The sequence below is a fragment of the Dunckerocampus dactyliophorus genome, chromosome 9 (genome assembly GCF_027744805.1).
Source record: "Dunckerocampus dactyliophorus isolate RoL2022-P2 chromosome 9, RoL_Ddac_1.1, whole genome shotgun sequence".
NCBI lineage: Eukaryota > Metazoa > Chordata > Actinopteri > Syngnathiformes > Syngnathidae > Dunckerocampus > Dunckerocampus dactyliophorus.
The window spans coordinates 4050363-4074782 of NC_072827.1; the positions used below are offsets into that span (position 1 = coordinate 4050363).

Here is a 24420-nt window from a genome sequence, read left to right on the forward strand (position 1 = left end):
ATACACCAGCAGGGGCGCTCATGTAAGTACTTCTGGTGGGAATATTCGTTTTTATACAACCTCGTTGTCGGCTAGCTAACTAAACTTGTGAGAAAACCTGGTGAGTGAAGTCTCACAACTTGTTTTCCTTTACCCAGTAGTGACAAGCTCATGTTGTTTGCTCAGTCGATCAGGATAATTGAATGACTTTAAGGAACCCAAACTTACAAAAAACCCAAATAGCGGGCATAGAACATATAACGAAGAGGTTACGGAAGAATTTGAAGGTATTGTCTGTAATTCCACTATTTGCCACTAGGTGGCAATACTGCCACGTTACGCTGAGTGTGTCAGTCAGCAAGCTTCATGCTTGCATCCATGCAGGGGTGTCCAAAGTGCTTCCAGCGAGGGGGGCGTATGTTCATGTGAAAGTCAAAGGATGCAGGGGCCATTTTGCAAAAAGACTGAAAAATGAATTTAAAAAACAGATGTTTTATATGTATTTAATATTTAATATGGAAGCTCGTTTCCGCCACTGGAAAAAACATCCCAATGGATAAGTCATAATTTTGAGATAAAAACTCATAGTTATGAGATAAGAAGGTCATAATTATGAGATTAAAAAGTTATAATTATGAGACAAAAGTCGAATTTATGAGATGAAAAATCATAATTATGAGATAAGTCAAAATTATCAGATAAAGTCATTACGAGATAAAAAAACTTGACATTTTGAGATAAAAAATTATTCGATAAAAGTTGAAATTATGAGATAAAAGTCATAATTTTGAGATGTAAAATCTAAATTATGAAATAAAAATCCTAATTATTAGATAGAAAGTAAAAATTGTGAGATATAAAGTCATAATTATCAGATAAAAATTCTAAATTATGAGATAAAAAGTAATAATTATTAGATAGAAAGTTGAAATGATGAGATAAAAGTCATAATTTAGACAGAAAGTTGAAATGATGAGATAAAAGTCAAAATGATGAGATAAAAAGTCATCATTTAGATAGAAAGTTGAAATTATGAGATAAAAATTCATAATTATAAGAGAAAAGTCAAAATTATGAGATAAAAACTCATAATTATTCCATAGAAAGCCCAAATTATGAGATGAAAAGTCCTAATTATTAGATAGAAAGTTGAAATTATGAGATAAAAAGTCATCATTTAGATAGATAGTTGAAACTATGAGATAAAAAGTCCAAATTATGAGATAAAAAGTCATAATTCTAAGATAAAAGTCAAACTTATGAGAAGAAAAGACATAATTATTAGAAAGTCCTAATTATGAGATACCTTTCGACAACAGTCACAGCGGCAACTTAAGTCTGAAGTTTATATCTCCTGTTCAGACATGGACTGTGAGTGCACTGAGGAGTACTTTCTTCATCTGACTGTAAATTCACGTGGGATTTTACTCAGCAAACACTGGAGAGGATTTTAAGCAAGAGGCGGCTCTGGCGATAAAAGCAATTGTAAAATAAAACCGATGTGGCTGAAGTGGCAACCTTCCTTTAAGAACAGCTGGACACATCAGGGGCCTCATCTATAAGACTGTGCAAAAGGCGGAGTACGCACACATTCAGGCAATTTGTACTTCACCTGTCGTCTCAGGTTCACCCAGCCCCCGTCATGCTCCGAATGAAACCAAGTCTAATTCTTTTCATCTTCGATCAGGCTGTTTGGTGCAAATAAAATACATTTGTGGTTTCAGAGATTTCTCCGGTGAGGACGTCATCCAGTCCCAACGCTCCAAAGCAAGTCACAGTGGTTTTACCTGATCTTAACTTCTTGCAGCTTCTTGCATCCTCCTTGATCAGTTTTCATGTCAACCAAAAACATGTTTAAAATGCCAAGAGAAAAAGAAAGCAGTGCAAAGGGAGTGTTATGTTCATTTATTTAAGAAGACCACGCTTCAATGCCTGTAGGTGGTGGTCAGACATATACACTTGTGGCATGAGAAGCCTGAAACAACCATTTTCATCAGTTTTATCTGTTCATCTAACCGTTTATTTCCTCCAAAACACATCCTAATCTCTGGCCAATGTAAGCACGTTGAAAGTTAATTCAAAAATTCCCAGCATTGATGCTAATGCGTCAAAAACGCAATGCTACATTTGTCTAAATCACACTGTTTAGCTAATTATTTGCTAATGCACAACAACATGCATGCATTTGCAAAGTCAAGAACATGAGAGCATTCCACTTAATGCATCATGTGATAATAAGTCACCTTCAAATACTTGTGTGTATCTACAAATGTACATTTGTCATGTTGTCTGGTGAATAATGAACACCCATTTTCTATGCCGCTTCTTATTAGGGTTGGAGGGGCATGCTGGAGCCTATCCCAGCTGACTTTGGGCGACAGGCGGGGTACACCGTGGACTGGTCGGCAGCCAATGGCAGGGCACATATAGACAAACAACCATTCACACTCACATTCATACCTATGGACAATTTAGTGTCGCCAATTAACCTAAGAGGCATGTTTTTGGATTGGGGGAGAGAACATGCAAACGCCACACTGAAATGCCCAAGGGAGAATTGAACCCAGGTCTTCCCGATCTCCAGACTGTTACTGTGTGGCCAGCATGCTAACCTGAATAATGAACAATACAGCTTAAAACATCCTAAACAAACTAGGAGTCAAAAAAGGTTACTGAAGTACATACCGACATCTACCTTTTACATTACAAAGATGTCATATTTGTGTCGAGGATACAAAAGATGCGTGTCAGTAGCTAATATAGTGTATGTGACGCCTTGATAAGTCGCACATTAACCCAAAACCGCTGCGACCAAAACTGTCAATACAATATAATAATTTAACATGGTAACCATTGAACCTGGCCTTCTTCCTGTGCCAGTGACACTAAAATAGGACGACTTTTGAAAAGTTTACGACAACCAAGTTAGTTACTCACACCAGGTGTTACTCATTGGTACCAGACGAGCCACAGTCGGCCGTGACATCATCGGAGAAATCGTTTAAACCACAAATTAAGACAAATGTATTTTATTCGCACCAAACAGCACGAACGAAGATGAAAAGAATGAGACTATTTTGGTTTCATTTGGTGAATGCAGAGTGGTGATGGCATCACCTGATTATGTAATCACCAGAAAATTAGATCTTTAATAACTGAAAAAGTCTGATAGCACAAACTTTCATTTCAACTGCACAAAACAGCACTAATGTAGCACTAAAAAATGAGACTATTTTGGTTTCATTCCGAGTATGTCAGAGGCTGGGTGAACTTGAGACGACCTGTAAAATAAACTGTTAGAACTCAAAAACGAAAGCAGCACAAATGTTCATGTTAACTGCACAAAACAAAAAACTGTCAAATTTGCAAAGGGGAAGGACGAGTGGAGGCTGTTTTCTGAGTCAAAAGCATTGCTGGTGTGAGGATGAGGGGAGATTCAGGATCTGATGACACGAGGGTGAGGGGTCTTGCATTCATGACTGCCATGACATCAGACAAGAGGGTGGTGAGGACTTCATGGGTAAGCCGTTATTTCTTCTGTTCAAGCAGCATGAAGTCTAGAATGCAGCGGGCGATGTCAATCATGGATTGAAGACCGCAGAGCATCTCTGGGTGCTGAGGAACTTCTCCACAGTATCTGAGCTTTGACTTGGTTTGTCCATGTTCAGTCCTCGAGAGGCACCGACAAAATTAGTACCACAGTCAGACAGTATTTGTTTGACAGGGCCCCTCGCAGCGAAGAACCTTTGGAAGGCGATGAAGCTGCAAGAGCTCATAGCCTTGATCACTTCGAGATGTGCTGCCCTTGAAGACATGCATGAGAACATCACAGCCCATCATTTGGAGTTGGAAAGTTCCCCTCTTGTGCATTGTGAGATGACGTCCCATGGTCCAAAGACGTCGACGCCTGCATAGGTGAAGGGAGGTGCTACTTGCAGGCGTTCAGCTAGTAAGTCTGCCATTGGTTGAAGTTGTGTGTTTCCTCGTAACTTTCTACAGATGACGCACTTGAAAAGTGTGCTGGTGATGCAAATCCAGCGGCTCGGATGGCTCCTTCAGTAAAGTGTCTTCCTTGATGTTTCACGGCGTTTCACGGTGATAGTGGGGCACCAGCAGGGTTGCCAGATGATGGCGACCAGGGACGATGATGGGTTGAGCCTCCTTAGTGCTCAGGCCTGATTGTCCTATTCGGCCTCCTGCCCTCAAAGGTCCGTTAGAGTCTATTGTCAAGTTGTTTAGGACCTTCACCAGCCTCAACTTGAGAAGGCAGTGAAGATTGCAGAGGACGCTTTATCAACTCAACTTCAGTAGATTTTCTTGAGTTTATTTACACCTCAACTATTTACAGGAGCACAGGTTAGGTTGATAACCTGAGGATCAGAGAGGAATAGCATCAAATTATTACTCATTACTATGCAGTTTGTAACTTAGGAACAACAATAGCCTTCACATACCAGTGGTCTCTCCGGTCTTCTCTTGTTACAATCATTTGAATAGTTGGGACAAAGATACTCGAATGACACTTCTCGAGTCTTTGTTCTTTTTTCCCATTTGTGTACTTTGTACAACCCCCAAGTATTAATAATGTGTAATAATGTGTGTCATAGGTCTGTCACATAAGTATTGAAATTCATCACAATTGCCTCTTAAGTTCTAAACGACCAGCATCATAGTTGTCAGAAGAATTGTCATGTTCTTTGAGAAATACACGTATAATCATGTGACACATTTCTAACAATATTCTCAAATAAGCCAAATTTGACAGAACACCTCCCACTTGACCTCCTGGTTCTTGAACCCAAGGAGGTCACAACAGCTTCCGTTACACTTGCTCCTCCACGGGTATCAAGATGACGAGGCGTCTCACATCTCTGTGAAGGATTGTGGTTGGAGGTTGACTCTTGGGCTGACCAGGTTTCCTTTGGGATGTAACGTACTTTATGGCTGTTGCTGGGTAACTTGGGGAAACCTTGACCTCGACGTCCCTTACGATATCTCTGCTATCAGCATTGGTACTGATGACTCGGGCTAGTTTAAATTGGCCCCTGAGCACATTTTGATTAGCAATCCAAACAATATCTCCAACTGAGACATTCCGTTCCTTTGTGTGCCATTTGCTCCTCACAAAAAGGTTTGGACCAGCGAGTTGGCACGACTTTTTCCAAAACTTGTTGACCTTTGCTTGAATGAAGCTGAATCTTTTGTACGGGTACCCCTCAAACAGGAAGTTACCAGGATCTCCCCGTGCACTTGCTCGGCCAAGCAGAAGAGAGTTGGGACTTATGTACTCCATGCAGTCCTCGCGGCCCTGTATTCTCGTGCAAATGGGCCTTTCATTTGCAAGATTGGCTGTCATAAAGAGTAATGTCTGGAATTCTCCCCATGTCAGGACTCCATCTCCTCCGAGATTAATAAGTGCCCGTTTAACTATTTTCACGGCCGCCTACGCTGCTCCATTCCTGTGGGGTGAACTTGCTGGATGAATTTTCCAGGACCATTCTGTCCCACTCTTCGCTGTTTCTTCTTCAATGTTGGATGATTTGAGGATTCCTCAAGAGCAGGTTTTGTACCCACAAAATTCGATCCAGGGTGTGACCCTAGTTTTTGTGGGTGTCCTCTAAGTGATGTGAATCGGTGGTAGGTTAAGGGGAAAGCTTCGGATGACTGGTTGGTTACAACATCAGCGTGTATAGCTCTTGAGGCCATACAACAGAATACAATTCCCCACACCTTGAGTTTGACTCTCCATTTTACCTCATCCCTTACTTTGTAAGGCCCAAACAGATCGGCAGATGTAAATTGGAATGGAGAAGCGGGATTAGAGCGTTCTGGAGGGAGATCACCCATAATTTGCTCTCTTGGGTGCCTCCGCTAGCATTGTTTTGTCCGGTGGTGATGTTTAAGGTGTGCTCGGAGGTCAGTGGTATTTCCTGAGTGTTTTACAATCCAATGACACAGCTTGCAAACCGCCCAAGGCAAACATAGCCACGGGGTCCTCCACATCCTTGTTTAGCACTGACAAAAGTTTTATTGGATTTGAAATGTGTTTATTTTATTTTGTTTATTTAATATTTTAATGTCTTATTTATTTTTAAAACATTTAAAAATGTATGTTTATTATCTACTAACAAGTGGGAATATAAGAAAAATATCGTATTTCCTGAACAACAAAAAGGCCTTAAATCCACCCAGGGGATTATTATTACCTAACAAGTGAACCATTTAAATCTTATTCGATCTTATTGGCTTTTCCCTCTGTGTGATCAACCACCTCCCACTTTGGCCTCACACTTGTCCCTTTACATAATTTGAGCCACGTTTTCACGATTCGCCATATCAAGGCGACCACTTTTACTAACTTGGAAAGGCTGCTGAATCTCCTTACAGCGATACAGGCTTTGACTGCTTCACCTCCGAGAGTTCGATTAGTTGATGTTGCCTCTTGACACAGCAGTTAGGCTGAAAATGCTGTTCTCTGGAGTTTGTCCACTCGTTCTATGGCTTGAGATGCAACTTCCATTGCAGATTTTTTAGGCCATGTCTCAACTGGCCATTTCAGGAATTCGGGTCCATTTTGCCACAGTGAATTTTCCGTCATGTCGTCAGGAGTGCATCCTCTTGTGATGATATCGTCAACGTTGAGGTTCCCGGGTATCCACCACCAGTCGCCAACCGGTCCAACTTTCTGTATCTCTCCTATCCGGTTGGCAAAGAAGGTTTGGTATCCGTAGCTGTCTCTCTGAATAGCTTTTAGGACGGTTTGGCTGTCGGTAAAGTGGAACCAGTGGTCAACTTTCAATCTGCCCTGTCTTCCCATGAATTTCCTGAGTCGAGCTGCAAAGACTGCTCCACAGACTTTTGCCTTGACAGCATCCTCCTTCTGATCTAGCGGGGTCAATCTGGCTTTTGACTCGACGAGCCGAACCTGAGCCCCTTTGTCCGTTTCCCACCTTAAGTACACCACCGCTCCATAGATTTTGTCGCTTCCATCAGAGAATGTGATCCCGATTGGCTCTCTTTGCCAGTTGACTGGTGTTAAGCTTATGGGAAATTTAATTTTTGCTACTTGAACATATTCTTTGACTAGTCTAATAGCTTCCCCTCTCAAACTGTCAGAGAGCGGTTTGTCCCATATGTCATGTGCTGGTTTCCCTCCCCCAGCTTCTTGAAATGCGGGCATCTAGTCCGAATGCCTCCCGGACGCCTCCCTGGTGAGGTGTTCCAGGCATGCCCAGCCTGGAAGAGACCCTCAGGCAGACCGAGGGCACGCTGGAGGTATTCCCTACTGAGACTGCTGCCCCCGTGATCCAAACCTGGATATGTGGAAGAAAATGGATGGATGGATGGATGGATGGATGGATGGATGGATGGATGGATGGATGGATGGATGGATGGATGGATGGATGGATGGATGGATGGATGGACGGACTAGAATATGGAAGGAAGCAGCAGCTGCAGCTAACACCACAGATGGCTTTCATTGCACAGCACTTTGATGATGCATGCTTGCTAAAGCAAACACTGCTTTATGACGGAGGAGACAACTAAAACATTTCCAACACAGCAGCTCTAAGCGCACGCACACACTTGCATTGCAGTGTTTACAGTGGCGTAGGGGGGGGATCCTGGGAGGCAGCTATTTTTAGCTCTGCTTTCATCATTCCTCCCTCTGCTGGAGCTCAGTGCTGCATTCTAATGAAGAAGGCTTCTGTTTGCAGCCTGTGCTGAGAAGAAAGAAAAAGAGCCAGCAATAATGCTTTGATGCCGTCCACCGTGATTTTTTTTTCTACCCATCCTTGACCACCTTGCATTTGCGAGGTGACACCTTGAATCATTGACAAGGTCTAACATAAATAAACATATGAATAAGCCATGTTGGTAACACCAAGGTCGTATGCTAATTGGTATTTGTTTGTTTGTGCTTAACTTTCTGTCTTTAGTTAGCAAGCAAGATTACACAAAAACTCCTGCATGGAAATCCAAGCGGCATATAAGACGGATGGATGGATGGTTGCATTACATTACATTTTGGTGCGCAGGGAAATAAAAATGTGCATATTGTCACTAGGGCTGGTCCATTTGATCGATCTTGCAATACATATATAGTCAAACCTGTCTTAGCGGCCACCTGTATAGAACGACCACCTACCTATAGCGGCCGCTGAAAATGTACGTGTTTATAGACACTGTGTATAGTGGTCAACTTTCTACCGCGGCCAGCGGCCACCCATTTTGTATCCCCTGGTCAATATCTGACCGCATATAGCGGCCAAAATGCCGACTCCAGCAGAAGCTTCATGCACGAAAAAGTTTTGTTTTTAAGCAATGAAGCTGTCGTGTGTAGACTTTAATTACTGAGTCCTAGCTCAGTCACAATCATTCACAAGATCCACACAAACTGTCAGTTGTTCCACATAAAAACAGCTGTCTTCTTTGGAGCTTGTTGCAGACAGTGACACCGTTTATTTCCTGGTGTGAGACAATGTGCACTGGTCAATACTGTAATGCCTCTTGTTGTGGGGAAGGAGAGACTGACATCGCCGATGCACTTTAATCGCTTTATTAACAGTGGAGAACACTGCAGGACTTTCGTATATATAGTATATATAGCCCACGAGTGAGATTTCTTCTAATTTTCTTCAAAAAAGTTTAAGATCAGCCAACCAAATCCAAATTCAAAAACAAAATATTAAAAACAAACATAAACGACAATACAGTACTAACACAGCTTTGTTCTGTGGGTGGTGTACAATGACAAGCCTAGTAGTTTTTTACAACTTTTATCCGCAGTCCCACAGTGCCCTCTACTGGTCAACCTGTCTATAACAGCCACCTGCCTATAGCGGCCACTTTTGCCGTCTCCCTTTAGTGGCCACTATAGACAGGATATATGACTATATAGGCTATATGACTACGATATTTTGTTTCCAAAGAAAGTATGGATCTTTCATTCACAAGTATGAACACATGTCTTTCTCTATTCTGTGCGTATGTGAGTATTAAAGTGGTAAACTATATGAAATGTTCCTTAATGTTCTTATTAATGACAGTAAAATTGTTTAAATGGTTCACTCGTTAGGTAATATTAATCCCCTGGGTGGATTTAAGACCTTTTTGTCGCTCAGGAAATACGATATTTTTCTTATATTCACACTTGTTAGTAGATAATAAACATTAATTTTTAAATGTTTTAAAAATAAATAAGACATAAAAATATTAAATAAACAAAATAAAATAAACACATTTCAAATCGAATAAAACTTTTGTCAGTGCTACACAAGGATGTGGAGGACCCCGTGGCTATGTTTGCCTTGGGCAGTTTGCAAGCAGTGTCATTGGATTGTAAAACACTCAGGAAATACCACTGACCTCCGAGCACACCTCAAACATCACCACCGGACAAGACAATGCTAGCGGAGGCACCCAAGAACAACAGCCCCAAGCAAAATTTTGACGAAAACCAAAGTTAAAATACGAACATCCGACATGCGAATTTTCGGAGATACGAACAAAGCCGACTGGTCTATATTTTATTTTATTTTGCCTTCTAGTCGCTCCATCAGTATTTATACTGCTTGACTAGTAGAGGGCACTGTGACACTGCTAATGGCACCAACAGAGAGGAAGACGGTGGGGAGAGAGTGTAAAGGAGAAATGTAAAGCTAAATTGTAGTTGTATGATACAACCCGGACAGAGCGTGTGATTGAAGTTTATGAAGAGTTAATAGGCCTGCTTAATTCTACACCACCCACAGAACACTACCTCTTTTAGAAGAGTCTAACAACGACGACCATTTGTCCTTTTTTTCAATATCTCCTCCTCCTCCACCACGACGACATATGCTCGACCACTCCTTTTCAAAGGTAAATAACATTTATCATTACGTATTATTATATCATTTTTATTATTATTGTTTTTTTCATTAATTATCCTCGTTTAATATTACTACTGCATCCAAACTCATACTTACATATATACACATATACTGTACGTATATGTATACACGTACATGTAGTACCTATATCATTGCTAATATTACCTTTTAATAAGGCAGGGGTCCCCAACCACCGGGCTGTGGGAAAATGTGAAAAAATTGAATAATGTGTAAATAACTACACCAACTTTTATGTAATGGTATATACATTTTGGGAGTATGGGCCATTATTTTATTCCAAACATAATATACAGATAGAAATCCCACAATTTTTGCAGGCTTAAGGCGAGCGACAACTCATCCCACTTTGTTGGGTGGTCCTTCAATTTACCATGTAAAATTGTCTCACCCTGCACAGATAGACTACTATACTGAATTTTTAGCCTTTTTCTTTCACCTCATATTTGCTCCCAAATGCTGATGCTATGTGGGAATGCATAAAGGTGAGATTTGATGAGCTTATGGAGTGCTAATGTGCACTTTTGTTCTCTGAAAAACCAAGTCCAGGCTGGTGGCTCTGTATTTAATTTGATGTTGTTCCTGTCTTAGTTTGAAATACTACATCACATCAAATAGATGGCTATAATGTCCGTATGTTTTGCTGATGATATCCGCTCGCATCCCTGGTGTGTATGTGGCCAGAGTCAATGTTGGCCCCCCCAGGTGTCAAACCAGAAGTGACGTGGACGCATGGTTACAACTCGGCAGTTTCATTGGTTCTGTTGGTGCTGCATAAAAGAAGTTAAAGAGAGCTACGGTATGTTTTGCTTTCTCCTTTCTCATGCACTCCAAATCATTGGTGAAGTTGAAATATGACGAAGTTGTTATCTATAATGGCTTTTAGCAGCCTTTGTCCTAACTAATCAGATGTGTTTTTTTAAGAACATTCAATCAAGCTTGTCTGTAATGCAACCGTGGTCTCTTGAAACCTCAGGATGAAGAGTTGATGTTTCCAAAGGCGGGGTCAGTGCTGGATAAATAGATATAAATATAAATAAATATGTGCTGTATGTAGATGAGGAGCTGAAGAAAGGAAAAAAGATGGAGGTTCATCTCAGGGTAGGGTCTATCTATAGAGCCCAAGTTAGGAATGTTGTCGTGGGTTGCGCCCCTGTGCCCCCCACCCCCTAGCCCCCTCTTTCCTATTTTCACAGAAGACTTTTCCTAAATTAGACTAGATAGTTCTGCTCTTATTGTTCTGCCTTGTTGTTTACGTGACAAAAAGCTAGCATGCATAGATCATGCTGTATGTACAGTATGTGCAGCACATGATATGATCCTGTATGTATGTGTAACCCGCCCTGCATCACACTGCCCACTCCGGGGCTCGAACACAGGACCTTCCTAATGGGAGACGACAGCGTTGATCACTCGGCCAAAAGCCCGGACTGTCGACCGCGTGTTCAGAGCAGTTCTCAAGGCAGAGGGAGTGAGGTTTACCAACGTACACGTGCGCAGCCTCACAGGGCGGCATCTGTTACATACTGTATGTTTATTATTATTGTAGAAAGGAAACATGGACATACAATGTTTGTGCAACAAGAAGACAAGTAAAGACTAGTTTTCCAGAATCAAGTGAGCTGTTGTTGTGGGAGAGCAAAGCAGCACGCTAATGGTCAATTAACAAATCAGTGATTCCCCCTCGGAGGCAAATGCTCTTTCATTTCCGCCACTGCTGCTTTTATTTCAAGTCAACATCCTGATGTAGTGCTGCATAATGTGCTTAGCACGCACTCATGTCACCATTTACACCAAGTCAAGCACTTACTCCATGATCACATAGAGAGCTGCGAGCGTAGAAGTAGGATACATAGAGTAGCAGTGCAGCCCCCTGCAAAGGATGGAATTAGCTCTCAGTTGTTGCTTTTTCTCACAACGGGCAGATTCAGTTGGGCCTGCCAAGTCTTCTTGCACTTTGGATGAAAATGCCACCCACCTCTGTCACCTACCTGTGCCACCCACCTGTGCCACCTACCTGTACCTGTGTCTTTCATATTTCCATCCAGTCAATGTTGAAGACCGTAGATGACATTACACAACCTCTAAGACGAGCGTGTCCAAACTTATGCCAAGTATTTCAACTTTATTCTGGTAAACTTTCTTCTTGTAATTATGACTTTATTCTCGTAATAGTTTGTCCCAACCTAATTTCCCCAAAATTACAACTTCATTTTGTTTTTTTGTTTGTTTCTCATCATATTACACCTTTTTAAAAAATAAAATTAGATTTCAATTGAATTGAAATGATTTATTTCTTCTTCTGTAGTACTTTGACTCGAGTTGTATGTTACATGTTTTATTTTTGGATTTTTCTGACTATTTCAACTTTCTTCTGGAAAATGTTCTTTTTGTCATTTTAACTTTGTTCCCATATTTTGACTCTATATAACCCGCTTTTCCACAAAAGACAATTTTATTCATTGTTTTGTTTCGCATTATTGTGACGTTTAAGCAAATGTTTCTTTTTTGTAATATTTCAAATATAATATTTCTTTATTCTAAGGGGGAAAAAAATTATCACCTCATAATATTACACTATTCTCATAAAAATGACAACTTTTTGACAACTTTTTTCACTTCATATTTTGACATCATTCTTGTGAAATTAAATTGCAATTGCAAAAGTGCAAGTAGGAATCTTTTCCAGGGGGGAAGTATGAATGCAGGATTACTCTTGATGGCATAATAATGTCTCTGGTTTGCAGCGTCCACCTGTGTGAGACACCTGTTGCCCGTTTGGTGATTACCACTTGGCTCTTGTGACTGCTTCAGGAACGGTGGGAAAAGACAGCACAGCAGGAGACAGGAAGATGGAAAGGATGGTGGTAAGGACATTTGCATGCCTTCTTTTAAGCGTGCGCACATTCCAGCAGGAGGCATCGTTTGGACAGACGACCAATTTGAATGTCAAATTGTCGTCAGCACCAAGGTCGTTGTGACATTGTCAGCTGCTAGCGTCACGCGTGTGGCCTCAAAGCTAAATGGAGGAATTGGGGGTGAATCCAATTGTGTGACTCTTTCCGCCTGTATGTGTTTTTGTTTTTTGGAGCTGCTGTCGCTATGGTAACCATGACGACCAAGCCACAGTGAGCTTTGCTCATCATTTGCATCAAAGTTGGGATCATTACCATCCATTTCACTTGTTTTTGCGTTGATAGTTGCAAGTTTGGCCCCTTTGGCCTTGTGGCGCCCCCTTGTGGCCAGAAAACATGCACCGTTAGCAGCTGGCTTTCCATTTTTTCGGATTGCGGATGCGGCCGCCGTGTGAATAATTGAGACCAATAGCGCTGTGGAGCAGCCCGGCTAATAAGTCACACGCGAGCGTGAATATGTACGACGTTAGCGTGGAGCAGCAAACCCCCCTTTTGCATATGTTGTGTGACGTATGACACAAGCTTTATTCTACTTGTCAATCCTCTTCCCATTGCCATGGAAACCTTGCAACCATCTGTCACTACATCCTCCATTTTGGCTATTTGGAAACTTCCCTGTATGGTTTTTCTAGATCTGAGCAAGAAACCTATTTATTTTGACTGATGTACTACATCAGTTTTTCAGTGTTGTTTTTGGCAGCCGTTTTATTTTCAGTCTTTGGCTTTTGGATGAAAATGCTTCTTGTTTCAGTCACATTTTAGTCACTTCTATATGTGATAGTTTTAGTGCAGATTTACTCCACGAAAACGAAAAATGTTTTAGTAAAAACAAAACAATACAAAATGCAATCTGTGTCAATAAGTATTGGAAATGGTATGAGGAATAAAAAGGAGAAGATACAATAACTCTGTCTGTATACAAAGAACATCTGTAAAAGTCTACAGGTGAATGCAAAATCAAACGTCGGTATGTCATATCTTAAAAAGTAAAATACCCGCACAATAGGAAGAATGTCATGCATTTTAAACATCCCCAACCACCAGGCTGCGGGAAACTTTTAGGCGCATTGAAAAAACATACACTTGAAAAAAAAAACTACATGGAATTTGATGTAAATGCATATCAATTTTGGAAATATGGGCCTTTACTTTATTTTCAAAATAATATCAAGTTACAAATCCCATAGTACTGTATTTGCGTGTTTATGTTGTTTGTTGCGAACGGTCTGACTTTGTTGGATGGTCCTTGAACGCACCGTGGAACTTTGTCCCATGCTGCACAGATAGACTACTATACTGTATATTTAGCCGTTTTCTTTCACCTCATATTTGCTCCCAAATGCCGGTAAGGTAAGATTGTGAAGATTGTGTATATTTGTTCTCCAGGCTGGTACTGGTGGATGGTCGGGTACCACTGAAGATAGACATTTTGGTCCAGGTCTCAGGTCACCATCTCGTTTTTGTCATGAACAAACGGTTCATCTACGAAATGGTCATGGTCAATGTTGACTAAAACAACACTGGCACAACACAATGTGGCCAAGGTAGCTGGGTTCAAAGGTCACATCCGTCATCAGTTCCTCCATTCTGCTCATCCCAGTTTTAAGACAATGCTCTTCCCCGCAGTGAAGCAGCAGCACTCGTGCACGCTACCACCAAGACCCAATGATCTTGCTACTCACTGGCGTTGCCAGATATGCACACAATAGTGGCTGTGTGTTGACAGTAAATCAGCCGTACAAGCCGTACACTGACTACTCCAAAGTATACCTTCTGTGGTATTGTCCCACTGTGTCCACTGAGGATGCAAATGTCCCACCGCTCCCTGCAGGACAAGCATGCTGTGATGCAGACAGCATGTTTGTGTCTCACATTGGACTCCTGTCCCTCCCGCTGAAGGATAACAGCCTCCCTCTGCCAAGTCATAACTCATCCTAACACCTCCCAGAGGACGGCTGTTCCATATTGAAAGACTTTTGTCCGTCACGCTTGTCCTCTAGCTGGCTTAAATTAAACTAAGGATCAAGTTTATTTGTAGTTTGAGACGTAATTAAGGTGTTTTTACTGACTTTTTTGTCTCTCCCACGACTTTTTTTCCTACAGCATCTGTTCCAACATCATATGCAAATTATATGCAAATTAGCCCATGGAATCATCTCGTGACTTCTAGGACAGCTAATAGCTACTGTATCTTGTTTATATTCAGTACTGCAGAAGCACTTTACAACGAAGACATGAAGTAACACCACAGCTAACCACACACTAACTATTCAGCAGCAAACTACTGCGTCATTACAACCACCAAATCACTAGTAAGGCAAGAGCGTACGGATAATCCATAGTAGGGTTTAATATGGCCATAGTTTGAGATAAAGATGTTTTGTCACCGCCTTCATTGGGAATGTTTGGAGTTAACATAGTTGTATATTATTCCCCATAGTAGTAGTTGTCCTATGTGTCTTTACTTACCTGTTACATGTTGTGCTGTCATTATGTGTTAGCACCACCATTGTAGCTACTACTCTGTTTAGTTCAGTTTAGTTTTTACACTCATTGTCTTGTTCTCCCATGGAAGGTCCCAGAAGGACATTTGACATTTTAATAGAAATGAATAGATTATGGGATCGGCTCCAGCATGCCCCCGCTACCCTAATGAGGATAAGCGGCATAGAAAATGGATGGATGGATGAATAATTATATTATATGTATACAGTGCTCCAAAAAATTAAAGCAACACTTCGAAAACACATCAGATCTAAACTGGGGGAAAATGATCTTGAATATCTTTCCTGATAATAAGTGGGTGATGTATTAGTAACAAAATGATGCCACATCATTTGATAGAAATGAAAATGATCACCCTATAGAGGGGGGAAATCAAAGACACCCCAAAAATGAAAGTGAAAAAATGATGCAGCACACTGGTCCATTTTGCTAAAATGTCATTGTAGCAACTCAAAATGATTCTCAGTAGTTTGTGTGGCCCCCACGTGCTTGTACGCATGCCTGACAACGTCGGGGCATGCTCCTAATGACACTACGGATGGTGTCCTGGGGGATCTCCTCCCAGATCTGGACCAGGGCATCAATGAGCTCCTGGACAGTCTGAGGAGCAACCTGGCGGTGCCGGATGGACCTAAACATAATGTCCCAGAGGTGTTCTATTGGGTTTAGGTCAGGTGAACGTGGGGGCCAGTCAATGGTATCAATTCCTTCATCCTCCAGGAACTACCTGCATACACTAGCCACATGAGGTCGGGCATTGTCGTGGACCAGGAGGAACCCAGGTCCCACTGCACCAGCGTAGGTTCTGACAATGGGTCCAAGGATTTCATCCCGATACCTAATAGCTAATGTTATGTGTGAATTAGGTGTGTTATGTTAGGTATGAATTAGGTGTGTTATGTTATATGTGAATTAGGTGTGTCATATTGGGTATGAATTTGGTGTGTTATGTTAGGTATGAATTATGTGTGTTATGTTATGTGTGAATTAGGTGTGTTATGTTAGGTATAAATTAGGTGTGTTATGTTATATATGAATTAGGTGTGTTATGTTAGGTATGAATTAGGTGTGTTATGTTATGTATGAATTAGGTGTGTTATATTATGTATGAATTAGGTGTGTTATGTTAGGTTTAAATTAGGTTTGTTATGTGTGAATTAGGTGTGTTATGTTAGGTATGAATTATGTGTGTTCTGTTGTGTGTGAATTAGGTGTGTTATGTTAGGTATGAATTAGCTGTGTTATGTGTGAATTAGGTGTGTTATGTTAGGTATGAATTAGGTGTGTTATGTTATGTATGAATTAGGTGTGTTATGTTAGGTATGAATTAGGTGTGTTATGTTATGTGTGAATTAGGTGTGTTATGTTAGGTATGAATTAGGTGTGTTATGTTATGTGTGAATTAGGTGTGTTATGTTAGGTATGAATTAGGTGTGTTATGTTATGTATGAATTAGGTGTGTTATGTATGTATGAATTAGGTGTGTTATGTTAGGTATGAATTAGGTGTGTTATGTTATGTATGAATTAAGTGTGTTATGTTATGTATGAATTAGGGGTGTTATGTTAGGTATGAATTAGGTGTGTTATGTTATGTATGAATTAGGGGTGTTATGTTAGGTATGAATTAGGTGTGTTATGTATGAATTAGGTGTGTTATGTTAGGTATGAATTAGGTGTGTTATGTATGAATTAGGTGTGTTATGTTAGGTATGAATTAGGTGTGTTATGTATGAATTAGGTGTGTTATGTTAGGTATGAATTAGGTGTGTTATGTTAGGTATGAATTAGGTGTGTTATGTATGAATTAGGTGTGTTATGTTAGGTATGAATTAGGTGTGTTCTGTTGGGTATGAATTAGGTGTGTTCTGTTAGGTATGAATTAGGTGTGTTCTGTTAGGTATGAATTAGGTGTGTTATGTATGAATTAGGTGTGTTATGTTATGTATGAATTAAGTGTGTTATGTTAGGTATGAATTAGGTGTGTTATGTTATGTATGAATTAGGGGTGTTATGTTAGGTATGAATTAGGTGTGTTATGTTAGGTATGAATTAGGTGTGTTATGTATGAATTAGGTGTGTTATGTTAGGTATGAATTAGGTGTGTTCTGTTGGGTATGAATTAGGTGTGTTCTGTTAGGTATGAATTAGGTGTGTTCTGTTGGGTATGAATTAGGTGTGTTCTGTTAGGTATGAATTAGGTGTGTTATGTTAGGTATGAATTAGGTGTGTTATGTTAGGTATGAATTAGGTGTGTTCTGTTAGGTATGAATTAGGTGTGTTCTGTTATGTATATTTGTATTGGTAGCAGCAAATCATAAATATGAATATTGGTGAATAAATAAGCCAAGTGTTTGAGTTGTGTGTACGTGTAAAGATGTCATCAGTCAGTCAGCAATGAGCTGTGAGTGTGAAATGTAAGCGTAAAAAGAAGTGAGGCTGTGATAAACACCTCAGTGCTTGTTTGGAAATTGTTAAGCACGTCTTTATGACTGCTTCCCACTTCCTGGCGTGTGTGTCTGTGTGTGTGTGTGTACACACACAAGTGTGTCGCTCACTTCCTGCGTGGGCGTAAAACAGTTGACATTGTAGACATTCTATTTCAGACAGACAGTCTATTTCATGAACATGATGTCAAATTATAAACAGAAGCAAATCACGTAAGACATTTTTATATCCAAAAGAAAACTTTCTTTGGGGATGTGAATGATCAGAGTAATACTAATGATAAGTATTAGTAGTAGTATGACTTGCAGGGAAATATAAAAACACAACAAGCTGAGCTTCTTGTGATAATCATAGACATATTCTCCTATTCATCATCATTTCCATAATATGTCATCCACACCAACAAAGAAGAGCAGAGGAAAGACGTCTTACATCACTCCCAGAGAGACAGAGAGAGAGGGGGAGAGAGAGAGGGAGGGGCAGGGCTACAGAGCGAGGAAGCAAAAGAATCTTTTTTTGCTTTGACAGGACGAGGATGAAGACAAGGACGAGGACAAGGTGAGGGATGCTGTGGCCGGCGTGTGAGAGCACCCCACCAGCCGACGTGGGATTCGTGAAGCTTGGACACCTTCTTCTTTAGGACGGGACGTAGTGGAGGTAGGAAGCTTGTATTGTGGTACCTCCATGCATGTCCATGTTCCTTCACGTCCGTCAGGACACCTTCAAGCCCACTTTATCAGCCACCCTACATTGTGTATTTCTAGCCTGAAGCCGTGAGTCATCCTGGCAGTGTGTGCTCACATCTTCATCGTGTGTCTTGCTTTTTAAATACTAAAAAGGACATTGAGGACATGAGTGGGTCACAACCAGCAGAGGACAAAGTTTGGGTCAAGGACAAAACAACATTTGTGCATATTTTTATTGCATATTTTGAAATCCTCATGCATGAAAATTAGCTTAATATCATTTTTGTTTCAAATGGGATTGTTTTTTTGGCCATTTTGCTTTTCTCACATTCAAATGTTCCAAAAGCAGGATATTATATTATAATTATTATTATTGTTATTATTACAGTTGGCGCTCACCACATCCTGGTTTGAATTTTGCAACTGAACTCTATCATGGTTTTCATGCTGTTTTGTGGTTGAATACAGCCTTTTATTAACTAAAAAAAGGCACATTTAAGCAAATTGTACTTTTTTTGCCTAAATGAAGCATTTTTAAGCAAAAAAAATGTAAAAATGACGTAAAATCCAAATATCACAGCATTCAAAGACGTTACGATTTTACGTAGTATGATACACTGCTCACAAGGTGTCAGTAATGTTACTGTAATGTTGGCAGAGACACACAAGCACCAGACTCGATGGGCGGAACAACAGGCTTTTATTACAGCTTTAAATGACCTCACAAAATACACAACAGTAATAATCATAATCATAATAAAAACATACGGTACTGTGCCGGCCATAATCCAGTTCAAGCTAAAACTTGGTTATGAACCCCCCGACAGTACTCATGTATAGCAACACACATGAGCAAGAGTCTTACTTCTGTCTCATATGGCTTGTTTTCTCTTATGATGTCTACTATATTGGGTAATAGGAGTGTAAAGATGACTATAGGGGTGTTATTTCATGTCTAGAGGGCTCTAATAATGTTAACAAGTGTATTTAGAAGGTGGTAAACAGGTTTTCTATGCTCTACCTACCAAAATATAAATTTTCCAAATAAGTAATCCTACTTTGCTGAAATTAATTTATCATGGTTGGGTGTGGAACCAATTAACCGCCATAAAGGAGGCATTACTGTATAATTATAAATATTATAATTATTCTGCAGATCATTGTGATTACAATAACACTTTATAGAAAGGCCAAAGAGAGTTGGTAGAAAGTAAGTAAAATAAAAGTAGTGCTGTGAGGATATACTGACACGTTGCTATTACGCAATAAAATCAATACATATTAAGATAAGACAATACATACTTTTTTTTCAGTGTACAGCTCCCTCTGCTGGCTCTAGGGGGTCAATGTTGCAGTTGCCCCTAATGTGAAGCTCCTCCGTGAATCACCACCTTATCATGGTGGAGGGGTTTGCGTGCCCGCGTGATCCTAGGATCTATATTGTCTGGGGCTATATGCCCTTGGTCGGGTCTCTCAAGGCAAACAGGTCCTAGTTGGCGGGCCAGACCAAGAGTGATTCAGATGACCTTATGATTAAACGCAAGAGGATGGACCACACCTCGCCAAGACATGGGATACCGGGGCCTCACCCTGGAGCCAGGCCTGGGGGAGGGGCCTCGCAGGCGAGCGCCTGGTGGTCCGGCCTTCAACAGTGGGGCCTGGCCGGGCTCAGCCCGAAGAAGCCACACGGGATCTCCTCCCTTTAGACCTACCCCCTGCGAGGGCAAGCATAAGGTGCTATGTGTTTTGGGTGGCGGCCAAGGGTGGACGCCTGGGCGACTTGGTCTTCGGCGGACAAATCTGAGTCATCACCGGTGAAAAAGAGGGTCATTTCCCTACACCTTCGGGTTGGGGAAAGTGTCCTGACTGTCTTTTGTGCGTACGCTCCGACCTGGAGTTCAGAGTATCCAGTCTTCTTGGAGTCCATCAGAGGAGTGCTGGAGAGCACCCCAACTGGTGACTCCGTTGTTCTACTGGGAGACTTCCACGCTTATGTGGGCAATGATAGTGTCACCTGGAGGTGCGTGACTGGGAGGAACGGCCTCCCCGATCTGAACCCGTGCGGTGGGATGTTGTTGGACTTTGGTGCGGACTACAGTTTCTCCATAACAAAGACCATGTTCAAACATAAGGATGTCCACAAGTGCACTTGGCACCAGGACACCCTACATAGGTCGCAGGTCTATGATTGGCTTTGTAGTCGTATCATCAGACCTGGCATGGATGGCTTGTGGGACTCTGAAGCAGATGATAGGTACCGGCAGGCCAAGCGAGGAAAAAACTCGGGTCTGGGAGAAGTTCGGTGAGGTCATGGAGCACCACTTTCGGTCGGCCTCGAGGAGGTTCGGTCAAATCCTCAGAAAGGGGAAGCAGTGCCCGGTCCACACTGTCTACAGTGGGGACGGGAGCCTGCTGACCTCGATTGATGATATAGTCGGACGGTGGAAGGAATACTTTGAGGCTCTTCTCAATCCCACTGGCATACCTTCCATACAGGAAGCAGAGCCTGAGGACAGGAAAGTGGACAATTCCATCACCGTGGGTGAGGTTTTTGGGGTAGTCAAAATGCTCCCTGGGTGGATGAATTTTGCCTTGAATTCGTCAAGGCTCTGGATGTTGAGGGACTGTCTTGGCTGACACATTGCGTGGAAGTTGGGCACAGTACCTCCGGATTGGCAGACCGGGGTGGTGGTCCTCCTTTGCAAGAAAGTTACCGTAGGGTGTGTTCCAACTACGGGGGGATCACAGCCCTCAGCCTCCCTGGGAAAGTCTATTCCAGGGTGCTGGAGAGAAGGGTACGACCGTTAGTCAAACATCGACCACAGGAGGTGCAATGTGGTTTTCGTCCTGGGGGTCTCGGAACACCGGACCAGCTCTACACCCTTGCAAGGGTACTGGAGGGTACTTGGGAGTTTGCCCAACCGGTCTACGTGTGCTTTGTGGACTTGGAAAAGGCATTCGACCGGGTCCCTTGCGGTGTCCTGTGGGGGTCCTCCGGAAGTACGGGATTGGTGGTGCTGTACTCTGTGCCATTTGATACTTGTACAACTGGAGCAAGAGCCTTTTTGTATCGCCCAGCCGAGGCAGACCTAGGACACGCTGGAGGGATTATGTCTCACAGCTGGCTGGGACGCCTTGGTGACCTCCCGGTGGCGCTGGAGGAGGTGGCCGGGGACCAGGAAGTCTGGGTATCCCTGGCGAGACTGCTGCCTCCGCGACCCGGACCTGGACAACAGCTCCCTCTGCTGGCTCTAGGGGGTCACTGTTGCAGTTGCCCCTAATGTGAAAGTGCCACTCCGTAAGACGACAACTGTTTTTGCATCGTGCTGTTACCTCAAAAACAACAATACACATTGTATCACACAATATGTTCCTTTACCTAAATTGGGGACATGCTCGGAGCTCGGTGTGGTCGCATCAGAACCAAAACAGCAGCAATGAGTTAGCAGCATGCTAACAGCCTGTCTGATTCCTTCTCACGAAAACCTAGTATGCACCCTTTAAAACCTAACCAACATCTCAGATTGGAATCATTGCAGCTGCACTGATGTCACTCATAGGAGAGGAGAAGGACATGGATGGAGTGTAACCTTAAAGGAAAAGGTTTTTTGGAGTTTTCCCCATCATCCACAATCCTTACATGAGACATAAACCCACATGTCTTTCTCTTTCCTGTGCATTCTGAAGATATAAAAAGAGGCAGCTAAGAATGCACGTAATGGGACACAGCTATTTCGCCTATAAAGCCATAAAGCCACAATCTTCTTTGTGCCTTTAAAAGGTCAGTCAAAATCGTCTAAAATGGCCGCTCCTACCTGTCCGTATGGCAGGATGAATGGCTGGGATTGAATGAGTTAACCAAGCTACAGCGACATTGTTGTTGTTATTATTATTGTTATTAACATTGTTACGCCCAAGAACTATGTTACTTGCGTAGTGACACCTTGCCACACCACAGCGGCTAGTGACATTATGACTTTGTCTGTACCAGCAAAGCTATCCAACGAATGCTCTCTGCAGACTGAAATCTGAGTAAAAGTACAGTTCTCAAGTTGGACAGACATGCTTTGACATATATGGTTAAAGATGTTTACCCATGACACAAGGTTGACGTACACTGTTCCAAGGAAAGTGTGTAAGTACTGTTTGCAAGTCAGAATCTTCATCATGCATTGCATGTCTCCTGTCCTGTCTGCAATGGGACATTCCCAGCTCCATATAAAGTTGTCTGGTAGAGTTCTCCTCCATCTAGTAGTCTGTCCATTCATTGTGTCCATTGCTATACTCTCAGCTAGCGACTAGCTTCACCATACACTCGCTCACTATGCCTCGGGCCGCTAGCCAAAGGTAACGCTACATATTGGAGCTGCCGCCACTGCTGCTGTGTTTTTGTTTTTGACGCTAGGTGTAGCCTTCCTTTCTATGTTGCTATGGCGTATGTGTGACACACAGCTAGATAGCTAGATATCTATCCATCCATCATCTATGCCGCTTCTCCTAATTAGGGTCGGAGGGTATGCTGGAGCCTATCCCAGCTGATTTCGGGTGAGAGGCGGGGTACACCCTGGACTGGTCACCAGCCAATGGCAGGGCACATATAGACAAACAACCATTCACACTCACGTTCAACCTAAAATGCATGTTTTTGGAAAGTGGGAGGAAACCGGAGTGCCTGAAGAAAACCCACACATGCACGGGGAGAACATGCAAACTCCACACAGAAATGCCCAACAGAGATTCGAACCCAGATTTCCCGATCTCCAGACTGTGATATCTACTGGAGAACAAAACATAAAGCAAAAGCTCACGTTGTGTTGTGTGGGGGAATTCTGCCCACAATGACGACTACCAGGTACAGTATGATGGACGATTTCATCAATCCCGATTGGATGTATTGTCCCAGGCACAAGAGGGGTCTACAGAACTGGTCCTGCTAGTATTATGAAACTTAGCTACTGAGTGTTTAATCGGAGAAGCTTGATTTTTAACTTCTTGTTTGACTTGTCATCCATGTCCATGTGCAAATGCTCTCATTCATCTCCGCAGATGTAGCATGCATTACTCTTTTGAATGCATATTGTTTTCGTTAAGCCAAATCCCAGCAACTAAGCGGAACTACCTTCCTCGTCACAGATCTCCGACCAGAGCTGGACTCACAGCACCGACGGGGGGGTAAGTCACTGTTGATGCACTACACTGCTGATGGGGATGTCATACAACTTCATGTCAAAAAAATCCTAACTTTCCCTTTAACAAGAAGACTAAAAAAACAACAACAGCAAAAATCAGCAGTAATTTCACAAAAATACAGTCAAAATATGAAAACAAAGAGGTTGTCATCTAAGGAGAAATACTAGAAGAGAAATGATGTGATGTATATATGAGGATGTGTTGCATCACACGGGTATACAGTAAATTGGCAACAAAAGTGATAAAGTAGTCCTGGAGTGGCGTCATGTAAATTTAGATGTGTCACAAAAGTGGTACAGCTTCCTGCAGCAGGGGCGTGTCCGCAACGCCGCCGCTATCGGGTGTGCTGCACTTCCTGGCATGAGGCTGCTGGTATCCTGGGTTTGTGGCTTTCCAAGTTAAGCAACTTGACTATTGCTGCAAACACATCCTGCATCTCCAGTGGGGCTTTGCAGCGTGTCATGTGACGTTGGAGGTGACAAAGGCGGCTTGTGTGGGCAAAGCGGGACTCACACTGCTAGCTAAGTCACATGTTGGCGGCAGGGCAGCCGTGATGATGATGATAGAAAGCACGCAAAAGGACAACTTAAATGTCTCAACTTGTCTTTGTCTGAATACCCAGAGAGACGGCGAAAGCACGTGTCTCCAAAAGTTGTGACTTTTTCATGTGGATATCTCTTTCTTTCTTTCTTACCTTAAATGCATCTTACCATAACCTTATACAGTATATCAGCATATATTCTTTGGCATATGAATGATAAAAGAAAGTTTCCAAAGGCTGCCAATTGCTTTCCGGGTACAAGCG

The 24420-nt window shown here is 42.1% G+C and overlaps 1 protein-coding gene across 8 annotated transcripts in view; it reads left to right on the top strand.

Annotated features, from left to right (window-relative positions):
* LOC129187496 (diacylglycerol kinase beta) overlaps positions 1–24420 on the top strand; it is a 78105-nt gene continuing 53685 nt past the window's right edge. Inside the window, exons 1-6 of one of the 8 annotated variants that reach the window (XM_054786907.1) lie at positions 3262–3436; positions 3529–3631; positions 3704–3928; positions 12620–12739; positions 18268–18396; positions 23559–23597. The gene's annotated coding sequence lies outside the window, so the exon portion shown is untranslated. Of the gene's footprint in view, positions 23–43; positions 101–3261; positions 3437–3528; positions 3632–3703; positions 3929–12619; positions 12740–18267; positions 18397–23558; positions 23598–24420 lie in introns of those variants that run through there. The other 7 variants (XM_054786901.1, XM_054786902.1, XM_054786909.1 and 4 more) reach the window with 7 other exon arrangements.